Genomic DNA, 17,004 nt, shown 5'->3' on the forward strand with positions numbered 1-17,004 from the left:
GATCTCAAGGTGGTGAGTTCAAGTCCCGCGTTGGGCTCCACACTGGGCATGGAGCCTACTTAAAAAATAAATAAATAATTTAAAAATACGTCATATATATATAAACAATTCTAATGATAAGCATATTGGATCTGGACTGAAGACTGGAATGGGGATTCACTACCTCGTAGTTGTACAAATTTGGGGCAAAATATGTCTTTTCATTTCCTTAGGGCAATAAAAGTTGAGTCTATTTTGATTTTGGAGAAATGATCTGAAACTCATAATACTAATAGAAGAGCTAACTTATATTTAACTTTAATAAGCAAAGCAATAAATTTCATTCCAGAAAATTACTTATATTTTATATCATTTATCTATATTATGCCTGTAAATGAATGGATGAATAAGTGAATATTTTAAAAGTGACCACTGGCTTTTAATAGGCCTTTAAAATCTATCGATTATAAGAATGTCTCCAAACTGTAACAATCAACTTTATATTTTTATTTTTTCTACTATTAAAAAAAAAATCCAACTTCCACTTCACAATTTTGAGGACACATACTATAACTCAAAATGCATTCTTTTAATTCCAAAGTTGTTAAAGATAAAGATGTGTTAATTTGAGTGATATGAAGTTTAGAGAACTGCAATAAAAAATGAGAAATAAAAGAATGAATTTCCTTGGGAAAATATCTTGTAAAGATTTGAAGCTTTCTGTCATCTGTATGTCCTTGTACACCTCAGTGAGCTCAGGGGGCTCTGCAGGGTAACCTGACATATTAAGGTTAAAAATTAGTCTGATTTCATTCAAGCACTGCTGGATATGTCAGCACATAGATGGTTTGGTGAAAAACGTATCAACTCTAAAACATTTAACTAGTGGGATTTTTACTCCACTTTCACTCACACTTCCCATCATCTAGTATTGCCATTTCCTGAGGCTTTTATGTGCTATTAATCACCATGTTTCTCTACTTTTCCCATTGCCAATTTTAGTTTCCAAATTCTCAGGTCTGTTTAGTTTGTTACCACTTGTCCAATTGTTTTTCAGCTTCCAAATTTTTACATCTGTTTTCTCCTCTACCATTATCTTTGTCCTAGTGGATTTCTACCTTAAAAAAAATATTTTGCTCATTATTTGTGGGATTTCAGGAGAAAGTGCAGGTAAATTTGTAAATTTAATTAATCAGCTCTAACTGGACTTGTAGTTTTTGTTAATCTACATCTTTCAGTTAGAAAGGCTCCAGAATTCTTTATGTTCCTACAGAATTACTTCTAAGTATAGTTAATAAATACTCAGCTTTAGTTTTAAAGGAACATCCAAAATACATGTGAACTCTGCCTCAACCTATCAGGATTACATTATAGTTCTGATCTTTGTTGAAACTGCAAGTTTATCAAGAGATCTGTAGAATCTGTAGAGAAGTATTCTATACCATGGCACATTTTATTACTTTCAATCTACATTTACAAATGTTACTTAAGCTAATGCTGTCCACAGGTTGATCTTTACATTCAAGACTCTACAGCCTTGGAACAATATTTTTTAATCCAAGGCTTCACCTAATATTGTAAATCCAATGGGAAACCTTAGATATACCTGATACTTTGAGTTTTTCCGTTTTTGGAATTTACAGAAAGGTGGGAATTATGCAATTAGATGCATAATTTGGTTTATAATATAAAATACTAATCAGAAATATTTTGGTTTGTTATAAAAGCAGTGTCATGATGGATGAGCACAAAGTGAGCCAGGGATTTCCCAGAGTTGCTGGATATTTGCTAATTCTAACAAAAGAGTGTCATAATTGAATAATCAGATTCCATTTCTTTTCAGTCTGGGAGAAGGTAGGGCTAGATTTGCCTAACAAATATATTGGCTAAACATTTTAATAAGCACTTTAAATGCACTGCTAAGCTGAAAAAGGAGGCCAACCTTGATATGGAAGTTGAAAACTATACAAATGGAAGTGCAATGAAGACAGTTATATTCCTGAAGGCTGACGTCTGTGGAACTCTGGAGATATTAAACTTCTATTTTGATGAGGCACATGATACGAAAGATGAATGTAGGTCCCATTCAAGATTAGGAATCAAATAAGAAATCCCTGCATAAACTGAACTCCAAAATAAGGAGATATAAATAAACCTGCCCTATAGAAGTTGGCAAAGAAATGATTGTTTAGCCATAATGCTAGGAAAAAAAAAATATCCTGAGAATTTATAACCAAAATTCAGTCCTGTATGTTTGCAGAATGAATTCACTATATATATATATATATATAGTGCATTCTAGATGTATTAATTTAATGTGTGTGTATTCATATTCATTTAAGAGGAAACCTCAAATCTAGAATTTATTTTGAAGTGGTGCACAGTTTGTAGTACCCAAGCATTTATCAGAAAAAAAAAAAATCGCAAAACCTAAGTAGAATAATACATTTTTAAAACCAGAGTTCTAAGAATTCCTACAAATAAAACTCCAAGGCAAGGTGTTTTCAAGGAATTGTCAAAAAATCCAAAAAAAACCCACAAAGCAATATGAGCAGAAAACTATCAAGGAGAGTATAACAAACACAGACTTTGGTTAATGGAATAATCTGATGTAGAATATAAAATAGTTTTGCTCAATATGTTTAAAAAGAGAATCAAAAATGTAAAGAATGAGAAACTATTATATATGACCCAGAAGATTTGAAAAGGAATCAAATAAAACTTGAAGAAATGAAAAATAAAATGTCTGAAATAAAAACTCAGTGGAAGACAGTTTAAAAGATCACTAATCTACTGAAAGGTAGAAATGAATAAATATTCAGAATGCAGCAGAGAAAACACTAGACAAAAAGTATGAAAACAAGGTTAAGAACCATGCTGGATAGAGAGAAAAATCTAATACATACACAGCTAGAGTTCAAAAGGAGAGAAGAAAAAATATGGAAAAGCAATATTGAAGAATTAATGTTTGAAAACTTTGCAAAATAAAGCAACCTGAACAAAAGAGTACAAGATTTACATACATAAATAATAAATAAATAATAAATCTTTACAAGATTTATTATGTGTTTAGTACAAGACTAAACACATAATAACTGATTTGTGGCATAAATAAGATGGAGTTAAAAATGGAAAACAATATTGGATAAAGAGAAGGGCAGAGATGAGAAACTGTGTTCAAAGATCCTTGTATTTGGTAAGAAAATGGAATAAATATTGATAAAATTTACACATTATACATATGTATGATGAAAATTTAAAGATTAACATTAACGAAATAGGAACAGCAGATAACTTATAATTTTAGAGGAAAGACTCAATAAAAAGACAGCTCCTGCAATCAAAAAGTAGGCAAGGAAGAAAAGACAAAAGGAAAAACACAGAACACAAATAAGATGATGTAATACTGGGTGCCTGGGTGGCTCAGTTGGTTAAGCGACTGCCTTCAGCTTAGGTCATGATCCTGGAGTCCCAGGATCGAGTCCCGCATCAGGCTCCCTGCTCAGCGGGGAGTCTGCTTCTCCCTCTGATCCTCTTCCCTCTTATGATCTCTGTCTCTCATTCTTTCTCTCTCAAATAAATAAAATTTAAAAAAAAGATGATGTAATACTTATAAAATTTATCTGAAATCACAATAAGTATAAAAGTAATGCACTTGACTCATCTCTGCCATTCACAGTGACAAACCAAACTTAAGCACATGAAAAGGCTGTTTTCCAAACTTCTTAATTTTGCAGCAAGAGTAATTTCCTTATGTTTTAGTAAAGCAACAGAAATGTTAGGGGAAAAGATAAGTATGTTTACAGAGGGGAAAAGTATACTATGGGGATACATTCCCCCAAAACCAAATAGTAGAAGGATTCTGATTAAGAGTTCTAAGATGAGGAAGATACTGTACAGTAATGGGAGTACAAAGAGTTAAGAATTGTCAGAAGTCTCCTAAGAAAAATTAACATAAAGGAAGGAGAGGACTTATCTTAAAGTCATTCAAATACTAAAGAAATCAAGAACAAGTAAGTACTGACCTTTTTTTTTGGTCTAAAAAGATCAAGGAACAAAACAGATGTCCTTGCAAGCAAGAGAGAGAAAGCAAATATTTCAAAATGATACAGAGACAATATTTTGTCCTTATGAACAAAACTGAAATTGTTCATAATTAAAAGTTGTGTAAAAATATCAATTCTACATAGCTTAAGAAGTATATGGGAAAACAACTTTTCAATGCTTTTGGCAGAACATATAGCACAATACTTCTGTGATTTTAGGAAAAAGAAGTATTTCTTTAAAAAGACACAAAAACAATAAATACAAAATGAAAGGATGGATATGTTTGAGGACATTAATTTAAGGACTTGTGTTAATCTGAATATATTAAAAATAAAAAAACAAGCCATAAACATCAAGAAGACATTTGCAAAACATATAGCTGAGATGAGTAACCCAACATTAAACACAGAATCCAAAATTAAATATGGACAAACATACTATAATCCAATAATAGCAATTAATCCAGTCAAAAAAGGCATAGAAAAATTTTTCTGAAAGAGAAAATATGAATTACCAGTAACACAGGAAAAATGTTAATCTTTATTAGTATTCAGGGATTGCAAATTACTCCAATGAGGTATTCTTTTTTTTTAAATTTTTTTTTTTAAGATTTTTATTTATTTATTTGAGAGAGAGAATGAGATAGAGAGAGAGCATGAGAGGGAGGAGGGTCAGAGGGAGAAGCAGACTCCCTGCCGAGCAGGGAGCCCGATGCGGGACTCGATCCCGGGACTCCAGGATCATGACCTGAGCTGAAGGCAGTCGCTTAACCAACTGAGCCACCCAGGCGCCCAATGAGGTATTTTTTATAATGACCTAAATGGCAAAAACTTTACAGCCTGAAAATACCAGGTGTTCCCAAAGTTACATAATAACCAATACTGTGATAGAATTTGATTGGGATTAGGTACAAATGAAGTCATTTTGGAAAATGTTTTGACATAATCAAGAAAAGTTGAATGTTTTCACCCTCCATGATGCAGCAAGTCTACTTCTATGCTTATGCCCTCAAAATCCTCTTGTGTGTATACTAGGAAAAATGCAATATGCATTAACATGAAGATTCTAGTAAGTAAAATACTGATCAAAAAGCAGCAAAAAATGTATACAATATTTTAAAGTTTATGTAATTTCAAAATATCCAATAAAATACATTAGAGTTATTATATATTATATATGTATCTATATATTCCCCAAGGTTGCTAGAAAAGGAGATTCTTCACTCTTTGCCAGAATAAATTAATTCACTACATTTATTCTTTCATTCAATTATTCAGCTGTGACAGGCCAAGTGCCCACTATGAGTCAAGAACTGTTTCACCTATTTATCATTTTTTCTCTTCAGGGAATAATTTTTCTCATTTGGAAGGAAATTGTTTGTCATCCTCGAAGAAATCTGTAATGGCTTCTGTTGTCTCAGACTTCCTGTGCCCTTTATGGTATATTCTGGAATTAGGATGCCATTAGCACAAAAACAGACCCTTAGATCAATGGAACAGAATAGAGAACCCAGATACAGACCCTCAACTGTATGGTCAACAAATCTTTGACAAATAGGAAAGAATATCCAATGGAAAAAAGACAGTCTCTTCAACAAATGGTGTTGGGAAAACTGGACAGCCACATGCAGAAGAATGAAACTGGACCATTTCCTTACACCATACACAAAAATAAACTCAAAATGGATGAAAGACCTAAAAGTGAGATAGTAATCCAGCAAAATCCTAGAAGAGAACACAGGCAGCAACCTCTTTGCCTCCGGCCGCAGCAACTTCTTGCTAGACATGTCTCCAAAAGCAAGGGAAACAAAGGCAAAAATGGGCTATTGGGACTTCATCAAGATAAAAAGCTTTTGCAAAGCAAAGGAAACAGTCAACAAAACCAAAAGACAACTGACAGAAGGGGAGAAGAAATTTTCAAATGTTTTATCAGATAAAGGGTTAGTATCCAAAATCTATAAAGAACTTACACAACTCTACACCCAAAAAACAAATAATCCAGTCAAGAAATGGGCATAAGACATGTACAAACATTTCTCCACAGAAGACATCCAAATAGCCAACAGACACCTGAAAAAATGCTCTACATCACTGGGCATCAGGGAAATACAAATCAAAACCACAATGAGATACCACCTCACACCAGTCAGAATGGCTAAAATTAACAAGTCAGGAAATGACAGATGCTGGCGAGGATGCGGAGAAAGGGGAACCCTCCTACACTGCTGGTGGGAATGCAAGCTGATACAATCACTCTGGAAAACAGTATGGAGGTTCCTCAAAAATTTGAAAATAGAGCTACCCTACAACCCAGCAATTGCACTACTGGGTATTTACCCCAAAGATAAAAATGTAGGGATCCGAAGGGGTACGTGCACCCAATGTTATAGCAGCAATGTCCACAACAGCCAAATTATGGAAGGAGTCCAGATATCCATTGACAGACGAATGGCTAAAGAAGATGTGATATATACATACACACACACACACACACACACAATGGCATATTACTCAGCCATAAAAAAAAAAAAAATGAAATCTTGCCATTTGCAACAACATGGATGGAACTAGAGGGTATTATGCTAAGTGAAATAAGTCAATTGGAGAAAGACAATTATCATATGCTTTCACTCATATGTGGAATTTAAGAAACAAAACAGAAGAGCATAGAGGGAGAGAGGGAAAAATAAAACAAGATGAAATTGGAGAGGGAGACAAACCATAAGAGAGTCTTAACCAAAGGAAACAAACTAAGGGTTGCTGGAGGGGAGGAGCGTGGGAGATGGAGTAACTGGGTGATGGGCATTAAAGAGGGCACGTGATGTAATGAGCACTGGGTGTTATATATAACTGATGAATCACTGAACTCTACCTCTGAAAGTAATAATACACTATATGTCAATTAATTGAATTTAAATAAAAATAAAATTATAAAGAAAAAAAAGAAGGACATGGAAAAACTGAATAAAAATACAAATTAGATACAGCTGCAAGGTTCTAAGTATCCACAAGCCTTCCCTTCTGGTGACCCTGCTAATGGAGGCTAAGTAAAAATGATCCTGCTGCTGTCACTGCATCATAATTGTTTGAAAGAAGTGAGAAGCCAGGGCACCTGGGTGGCTCAATTGGTTAAGTGTCTGCCTTCGGCTCGGGTCACAATGCCAGGATCCTGGGATTGGCCCCCACATCAGGCTCCCTGCTCAGCAGAGAGCCTGCTTCTCCCTCTCCCTCTGCCTGCCATTCTGCCTACTTGTGCTCTCTATCTCTCTGTCAAATAAATAAATAAAATCTTTAAAAAAAAAGAAAGGAAGGAAGAAAGAAAGGAGAAGCCTATGAGAGCCAGCTCTCCCAACTGTCTGAGACTAATCTTGACTTAGCCCATTACAAATTAATTAACCTCAGAAGTCAACATGGGAGATGTGTAGTGATGAGAAGGGAAATCATCAGAAAAACACACAGATTCATATTTGGTTCAGTAAGTTTAGCATGTTTATAAAACCATTTTCCCTTCATCTTGACTTGAAGGAACATCTTTAGCCATTGTCAGAACTCATCAAACTCAGATTTTGTTTATTTCTAGGAAATGACAAGTATAAATTTAGGTCTGTTTACTGGTAAATTTAATGGAGAATTTGGTAAACCAAATTACCAAAACCAAAGTACTATACTAGATATTTCAGATACAAAAGTTAAGAAAAAAAGGTATACTAGCTGAATTAGGAGACATTTAAATATGTCTATTTAAATAGACACATCAGAAACAGAAACAAAATACTTCTCAAATATTAATCTACATCCTGGCACCTACTTAAAAAAATAGTACTTCAGGGAGTTTAAATGAGACATAAAACAAGAGTTGGTAGAATAAACAGCTAAAAATCACTGTATTTCAATGCAGCAATTTTGTCATCATTGGTCCATCAAAGCTTAATATGTTATAATGACATCCTGGAATAATCACATGCATACCATTCCTCAGTTGTAAAGCTTGATTTAATCCTTATGTTTCTGTGAAGGAATTCAACTAAAAACACCTTGATATCTCACACAAGATGAAAGAATGTATTTTTATAAATTAATTTGAATTAAAATTATAATATTTAGCCCACAATTTTGCCACAGGGAATGATTAATTTTGAGCACTGATTTCTCTTATTACAGATCTTCTGTGATATATGATGGGGTTATGTCTCAATAAACACATCACAAATCAAAAATATTCTAAGTTGAAAATGTATTTAATACACTTAACCTACCAAACATCACAGCTTAACCTAGCCTACCTTAAGCAAGCTCAGAACACTTACATTAATTTACAGTTGGGCAAAATCAAGTGTTGAATATCTCATGTAATTTACTGAATACTATACTGAAAGTGAAAAACAGAATGGTTGTATTAGATGGTAAAGAATGTTTCTATCGGTTTATGTTTGGGCTCATATGGTTGACTGGGAGCTGTGTCTTGCTGCCCCTGCCCAGCATCACAAGAGTATCATAGTATATATTGCTAGTATAGGAAAAGATCAAAATCCAAAACTCAAATCACAGTTTCTACTAAATGTGTATTGTTTTTGCACCATCATGAAGTAAAAAAAAAGTGTAAGTTGAACCTCCTAAGTTGGGGACCATCTGCATTTATTTTAATGAAACAAAATCATGATGGTAGTAACTATCTAGCATTTATTTTATTAGTCAACTCATATTTGTTAGGCAAAGAAGATTTAGAAGAAAATTTAGTTTCTAAAATAAAAGAGGAAGATGCAACTGTAATTTGACAAAACACTAGGTATATTTATCTTATTGTATTTTATGTATTTTGAGAAATTAAAGGTTGAAATATAAAAGCCTAAGTGTTATCGATAAGATCAAATTTGGTGTCATGTTTATTTAATTGCATATAAATGGAGAAATATTTACCCAATGCCATGGCACACAAAATATTATCAGTGATACTTTAATATAAATAAAAAATAACAGTAATTGCTATACATAAGTTATTCTGTTGTCTGTAAATGTTTCTCAACTGACACACTTAAGCACTAATGAATAAAATATTTGCTAATATGACCTTTTCAGAATTCATGATTACAAAGACAACACAGAAATCCTAATGCCACTTATAAGTAAATGCTAGGAAATCAAATATAATTGTATTACATATTAACAAATAACAATAAATAAAAGGCCATGTGCCTATTTTTCACATTAAAAATTTTTTAATTCCTTTTGATAGATGTCAGAATTATAGTAAGCTATTATTGATTACATATCCAATGCTATAAATGGTCACTAAAAGAATAAAAAAGAATCTCTGGGACTCTCACTTTGAGACTTGTGGAAAAACAGCCAGAACGGTTCCCACACAGAATGGGGCCACCTATGTCAACATAATTTGGAGAAGCCTATAGCCCACCTTTGGTAACATGACTTAGTTGTTGATACTAGGAAAACTTTGTGCTGGAAAGATAAAACTGTAAGTCAATAAATAACTTCACTTTTTATTTCAGGATATTTCTACAAGCCAATTTATCAGAACCAATTATCTGCTCATCTGATCAAAATAGCTCACTTATCAAGCAATAGCTTACTTATCAGGGATAGCTTCAAAACCTTAGCTTAACTGTGTCTACAAATTCTAAGCTATTATACTTCCATTTTGTCCACTTTCAATTCACCAACTTGAAAGACCCTCTCCTTTAATCATTTTAAACTCATTTATAACTATCCCATGTCTAACTTCCCTTCTGAGATACTGCTAAGATTCTGTCAGTGTGTTCTCCCCTACTTCAGTGCATCATAATAAACTTATTCTCTTTATAAATATACTACATGCTGATATTTTCAATTCATACATATGAATTCATAATTTGACCAAGGCTAGAATAAATACTAAATAATGTTTTCCTATTGTTAAAGTATAATGAAAACACACACATGTGATACCATGGGAGGCTGCTTTCCTGTTTAAGAAAAAAGGTAACTAGGAAACAGCACACGCATTTCCCACTATCAGTCACTCATCTTCTAATTATTTATTGCTCATTAAGATTATTGCTTAGAATCATAGAATGAATACAGGAGAATACTCTAAAAATTACTCTTAAGTCCTATTGGTATTCTAGAAGCTTATCAAGTTAATTATAAATTTGCACACTCCATGATGACAGGAACTGCAGATCATAACTATTTTCACTTCCTGCTATTAATATTGATGGTCATGGTTAATTACCAGTTTCATCAGAATTAATTCAATGTGGTAAATTTTCATGTACAAACTGTTTCAAAAACCTGCATTAGAAGCAGAAAGTCTTTGTTAAGATGTAGCATGTTATGTATTCAAGAGGAGCAACACAGTATCGTGATTAAACAATTTAAGTTTTGTAGTCAGAAAACCTAGGTTCAGTTTAATAACTGTGAGTCTTTGGGTAATTTCTGAAACTTCAATTTTCCTCAACTATGAAATAGTATGGCATTTGTGTTGTCCCAATTGTAACTCTTCTAACTCTCTTATGAACTCAGTTCTCTTTGGTCACGGTAAAGGACAGGGAAAGCATTCAGGACAATGGATAGCCACCGTGGTTTTCAAACTGAGCTGCTTCTCCTAGGGTCTCACACCATGATGCATTGGCCAACCGGAAAACAGGTGAGAAAACACGGATTTACAAATATCTTTCCTTGTTCTTTTACACTATGCTCAAGTTAGTACTATACTAGCAAGTCTGAATTACCAAAGACATTCTTGTGTTCACAAATCCTTGTCTTTCCCAGTGTCTTCCTCTAATTTGTTAAATCGTCTCATGCTATATCTATTATCTAAAGCTAATATATGATAATCCTCTAGTTCATCGTTTTTCTTCTCCTCAATATATCCACAAATATGGTTTACTTCACAGGTTGCTATGAATATTAAATGAGAAAAAAAAATACTGAGTACTTAACACAATCTCTGGCACATAGTAAACACTCAATACCAGGCAACTATTATTATCATGATTGGGTCCTAGGCCCAGTTTGGCCACTTACTAATTCTGTTATATTATAAAACAAGTCACTTGAACCTGCAGGCCTAATTCCTCTTCTTTAAAATGAGAATAGTAATAACAACCCTCACTTAATTTGCAAGTCTCTTGTATCAAATACATTACTGTTCTGGATTTTTTTAAATGAAACTCACTATGCCATTCAGCCCAAGAAGGCTTCAGTTAGCTCCCCTGAACACAAATGGTTAATGTCTCCTTAATGTCCTCTATACATGCTGTCCTACTGTACTGCATTAACTTGTAGCTAACTCCTTGCATGTCTGCCTTTAACACTAGATTGTAAGCTTCCTTAATTATGTCACATTTCAGACACTATTAAGATTTGCTACAATATGGAAATGAAAAACAGATGAAGATGTGATAAATTAATGTTATTGTTTAAAGTAAGATGCCTGTTTTTCTCTGCTTCTAGATTTGGAGAGCCCTTTCAGAGTGATGCAATGATACAAATCCTCTCCGGGAGATCACTGGGTGTATACAAGGTGAGGTAGTTAACTCACTCGCCTAGAATGAAAAAGTATAGGAGACATAATTCTTCTTTTTAAAAAGCCTCTATTAATTGAAGAAATGTCTTCATTTGGAATTTCTTTGGTTCCCCACTGCTCTGATCATCTCAGAAGAGCCAATTATGCTAGTCATTTGGCTCACTATTCAATTATTATTGCCAAAGCCATACAAGCCAGTATCAGTTTCCAAGACCAGTGCTCTAACCCCTGAGCTATGGAGCCACCAGTATCAGTTCAAAATAATTTGCCTCAAAGGCATGTAGGTCGTAAGAAAACACACACACACAGACACACACACACACATTTTCCAACTCTTGTACAGGTTTTTACATTTGCCATTGCACATTGCATGTTAAAAATTACTATTTAGCCCAAACATCTTTCATAGGACTGAACAAATGAGACCATTCAATTGGTCACTGACCTGAAATGATTTAGGGAAGGTACAATTCTATGAAATGCACACATTAAATCTACCTAGCAGCAAGATTCAGTACCCTAAAGGCAACAGAGACCCATTCAGTGGAATACAGAAATACGTTTCTCCAATATAACAAAAAGGAAGGCTCTCTCCCCTGAATGTCATGCCCTGTCCTTTTTTTTTTTTTTAAGATTTTATTTACTAATTTGACAGAGAGAGAGAGAGAGCTCGCCAGAACGAGTGGTGTGGGGGGGGAGGGACAGAGGAAGAGGGAGAAGCAGGCTCCCCGCTGAGCAGAGAGCCTGAGGATGCAAGGCTGGATCCCAGGACCCAAGGATCATGACCTGAGCCTAAGGCTTAACCAATTGAACCACCCAGGTGCCCTATGCCCTGCCCTTTATTCAAGAGTCCTCTATCGGGCGCCTGGGTGGCTCAGTCGGTTGAGTGACTGCCTTCGGCTCAGGTCATGATCCCGGAGTCCCGGGATCGAGTCCCGCATCGGGCTCCCTGCTTGGCGGGGAGTCTGCTTCTCCCTCTGACCCTCCCCCCTCTCATATGCTCTCTCTCTCTCATTCTCTCTGTCAAATAATAAATAAAATCTTTAAAAAAAAAAAAAAAAAGAGTGCTCTATCAATAGCTCACCAAATCCCTCAGACCAGCTCTCATAGTTTTCCAATGAAAACAGTACTTCCTTCTTCAAGGGCTCTACTTATCACATCCTCCACTGTGGATTTGTTTCTGGTTCTCCAATTAAAAGTGATTTCCTTCTCCTCTTACCTCCTAAGTATTATTTAATGCTACACTTGCATCCTTAGTTTTTTATGCCAGTACATATGTCCTATCTAACCTTCTGGAGAACAAGCTACTTTAGAACAGGGACATAACTCATATTTTATTTGAAACACCACCCCAATACCACAAACTGTCATTTTAGAGTGTTAATATCATAGAATTTTGTAACTGGAAGGGAGGTTTTGATATAATCACTTAAAATTCATATGTTTTGTGCCTATAGTCTGTAAATGGTTTGGTCCCTGACTCATGCTGTCTGATAACTGATCTACCAGTGTAACTGAAATTTGCCTTCCATTCCTTCCCACTTGTTCCACTGCTAATTTCCTTACCCCTTTTATTCATTGTTGTATCTTGGATGCTTCTGCTTTCAGTTCATAAATGTTTTTCACTATGTGAAACAGTAGCAAATCCTGCTATTGTTAAGTATTTCAGAAACACTACAACAGGGCCAGTGAAGAAACTTACTACTGTATCAAAATACTGCTTCAAAAGGAAACATGTGTTCCATGTTTGATAATACATGGCTTGAAAAAAAGCCTTTGAAAATCAGAGCAATGCAGAATAGAAGAAAGGTTTCAGAAACGGTACGTATTCAAACCAGTGCTCTCTTATATACTGACTGAATGGGTCAAAGAAGTCATAGCTTTTCAATCTCACTTTTGTTATTCATAAAACAGACCTCTCATTTCTATCCTCATTATTTGACCACTGTTCTCAGTTACACTTCAGCAAAACCACTACGTGTAGTTAGTATATGCATGCTTCTTTGTGCCTGTTTTCACCCTCTCTTTTTCTGAAGAATGTTTTCTAACAATTGTATTCTTAGCAAACTGATTTTTTTTTGTCATCTCAACACAAATACTGAGTTTCCCTATAAAACTGTACCATGGATTCAAAAGGGCATTTAAGTTGTCTTATTATATTCTTATTATCCCTTCTATATTCTTCTATTCATATATTGATTTTGAATAATATTTACTTTTTAAAATAGCTCTCTCTCCATTTGAATGTAAAATTTTATGGCCAGAACTGAGCTTGTTTCATTTTAGTTCAAGACCTTGAGCAACGTACATAATAGATGTTTAATAAAATTAGTTGAATGGATGAAAATAAAATGATTTAAGAAATTTTTAATTTCTCAAGTTTTTAAATTTCTCTCTATATTCAAAAGCCCTGTAAAAAAATATATACTATTACTAGTTTGTGTAATAATACTAAATGATCCATTTGTCAGTTCTATTTGATGAGTGGTTAAATAATATTACTCATATTTATGTAGCTTACTCTGTGTCAGATAATATGTGAAATGTTTTATAAGGGTTATTTTATTTAATCTCCATAATAATCATATTAAGTAAGAGCTGTTGTAATCCCAATTTAAGTAGAGGAAAATAGGACTTTGACAGTATAAATATGTTCTCTAAGTTTAACTCTTACATAAAAACCTTCTATAATATAATGATAGTAACTGATTTTATATTAATTTAAAAAGTTATTTTCTTACGAATTTATAAGGACACAAAAGTAATCAAGGTAGTATCATAGAAAGAGTCTATTTTTCAAGGTTTTATAACAATAGAAGAGAGTATGTATTTTGCTCTTTTTATATGTAAACTACTTCAAGGGGACATGGGTAATGAATATGTAATTGTACTAGATAAGGTATTCCTGTAAGTTTATTCAATGTCATACATTATTAAAATCATAATTTTTAATATTTTTCTCATACTATCAAAATAATCAAAACAATAAATCAATACAGAGAAATATTAACCTTTAGGTAATGTATAGTAGAAAGTATTTTGAATTAATAATTAAGAGATTAGCATCATAGTTCTTTATATTCTTCTAATAATACTATTATAGCTCTCATTAGCTCTTGTCTAGACTACTGTAATAAGTCCTAACCTGACCTCAAGACCCAAGTCTATTCCAGCATTCTTCTCCCTATTGCAGAATTACCATCCTAAAACAGTTTTGATCATGTCATTTTCATACTTCATGATATTATGTACCCAATGAAATCCAAACTAGTTAGCATGACATTCAAGACCTTTCAAAGAATGTCATTTTCTTATTTTAGCATTTACTTTACATTATTGCCTATTAACGCCAACTCCCACCAATTTCTACCAGTAGATGCTGCCTGCATCAGACAATTCACTGTCCTGTCACACCAGGCAAAGCATTATTCCCTGAACAAATGCTTGGCTGTCTTCAAATTCCAGCTTTCCTCAAATTTGAGGCTGTTTGCTTTGTTCTTGGAAGTTTAACCTTGTCTCAGTCTACAATACCAAACCCACGTTAAAGGGAATTTAAGGTATTTTAAGTCAGGTAAACTAAACTACTTTCTAACTTTTTAAACAATCATACTGACACTGTATTAGATATCTAATTCTGCCTTGGATGTTGAATCTATCAGGATAGGCTAGATTACTCTTCAGTAACAAGCAACACCCAAATCTTAGGGGTATAATACAACAAAGGTTTATCTTTTGCACTTTCATACTTCTGCACAAAGAGAATGAACTAATGAGAGCTGTAAGAATTCTGAAAATATTTTGAAAAACATAGTTAAAACAGAGCAAGTATACTGCCACCAAACTGGTAAATTTGAAATGCAGCTTTCTAAGGGAGCATTCAGAATGGTATGAAAATGAGTCTCATGAATCCATTGTCATGCCTCACAAATACACACTGCAAAATCATGTGCAAGCTTCTCCAAATAAGCAGTAATTATGCTAACTCTAAATAAAAATGCTATTTCATTCATCCTCTCCAATGTCTGCTAAACACCACTAATAACTCATATAGTACTAATTTGAGTTTAAAGAAATACCTGATACTTCATTCATGAAATCTGTGAACATTATTTCCTATGGATTTTAAACATTCATAACCACACCACGAGGTACTATGGTAAATATCAATTCTTTATCTTTAAATCTGTCATTAAACAAATCTCCATAAGCCAATGGATAGCTTTTCTGATTTAAAAGATTCATTGTCAAACTTCATTCCAACTTGCAAACAATTAAATTGTGGAATTTCGTGTACTCAAAAACCATTTTTTTTCCTCCACAGTCATTCTAATCCGTAATAATGAAAAGAGCAAAGTTAACGTTTAATCTTTATGCGATGTTTTAGTTCAATGAATGATGATAAGACTACATCAAAGTTTGTAGCTAAAAGGATAAAGAAATATAAAATATATTCCAGAATTACGAATTGATTAGCAAGAACAAAAGTGAAATACACAGATTAAAATGTCAGATATTGAAGTTCTCTGCTGTTTCATTATTGTTAATAGCAGTAAACATTATAAATCTCAAATTTAGCAGACAGAATGTCATGCAATTTGTCAAGTTCAGTTTAGCTAAAATGAGGTTTGTTGCTTACACAATCAACTTGTTAATTCGTCTGGCACTCATTCTACAGCTGTTGCATAAATCCTCAACTATGAGCCACAACATACATTTTAATTTGCTGGCCATCAGATTAAACAAAAGACATGTATTCATTCAAGTTGTGTTGTGGTTACGCTGATTATTGCCTTTAGACTTTTCATAAGACTTTTATTTTAAAGTTTTGATTCAAATTAAAGTCAGACTATCCCACATTTCCACTAATAATCTTGACGTCTATCATCCTTTACATAATTTTTAAGAAAGTGCAATATTCCAGGGGAATACTTTTCCTTAAATTTGATTTTTTTGGCTTTGAATATATTTAATATTATGTTTGTTTTCATAATTATTATAATAAGCTATTGATAATGCATTACAACTTTCTTTTCATTCAGAATGCAAACAACCAAAAAACTCAAGTGTCAGAACAAATTTTACACATTATTTGTATGAGCAAAAAAAAAAAAAATATATATATACACACACACACACACACACACACATATATAAATGGACCTGAGATTTAAATAAAATCTCTCTTAGAGATCACTATGGAATTATTATAAATTAATATAAAATAATTATAAATTAAATTACTATAAATTATTATTATTATAGATTCAGCTCAATCTCATGTCATAGAATGTCAAGAAAATATACTTAAATCACTCATCTTCAAAAGAGGAAACAGGCTCAGAGACCTAAATTAATTTGCTCAAAGAATTTCTCGATGGTAGATACAAAGCCAAAATAAGAACCCGGATCTTTTCATGCCCAGTGTTCATTCCACTATATCTTAAGGACATCAGT

Source organism: Mirounga angustirostris, unplaced genomic scaffold, assembly GCF_029215605.1.
Source record: "Mirounga angustirostris isolate CCGP_5_RB_7025 unplaced genomic scaffold, mMirAng1.0.hap1 SCAF_8, whole genome shotgun sequence".
NCBI lineage: Eukaryota > Metazoa > Chordata > Mammalia > Carnivora > Phocidae > Mirounga > Mirounga angustirostris.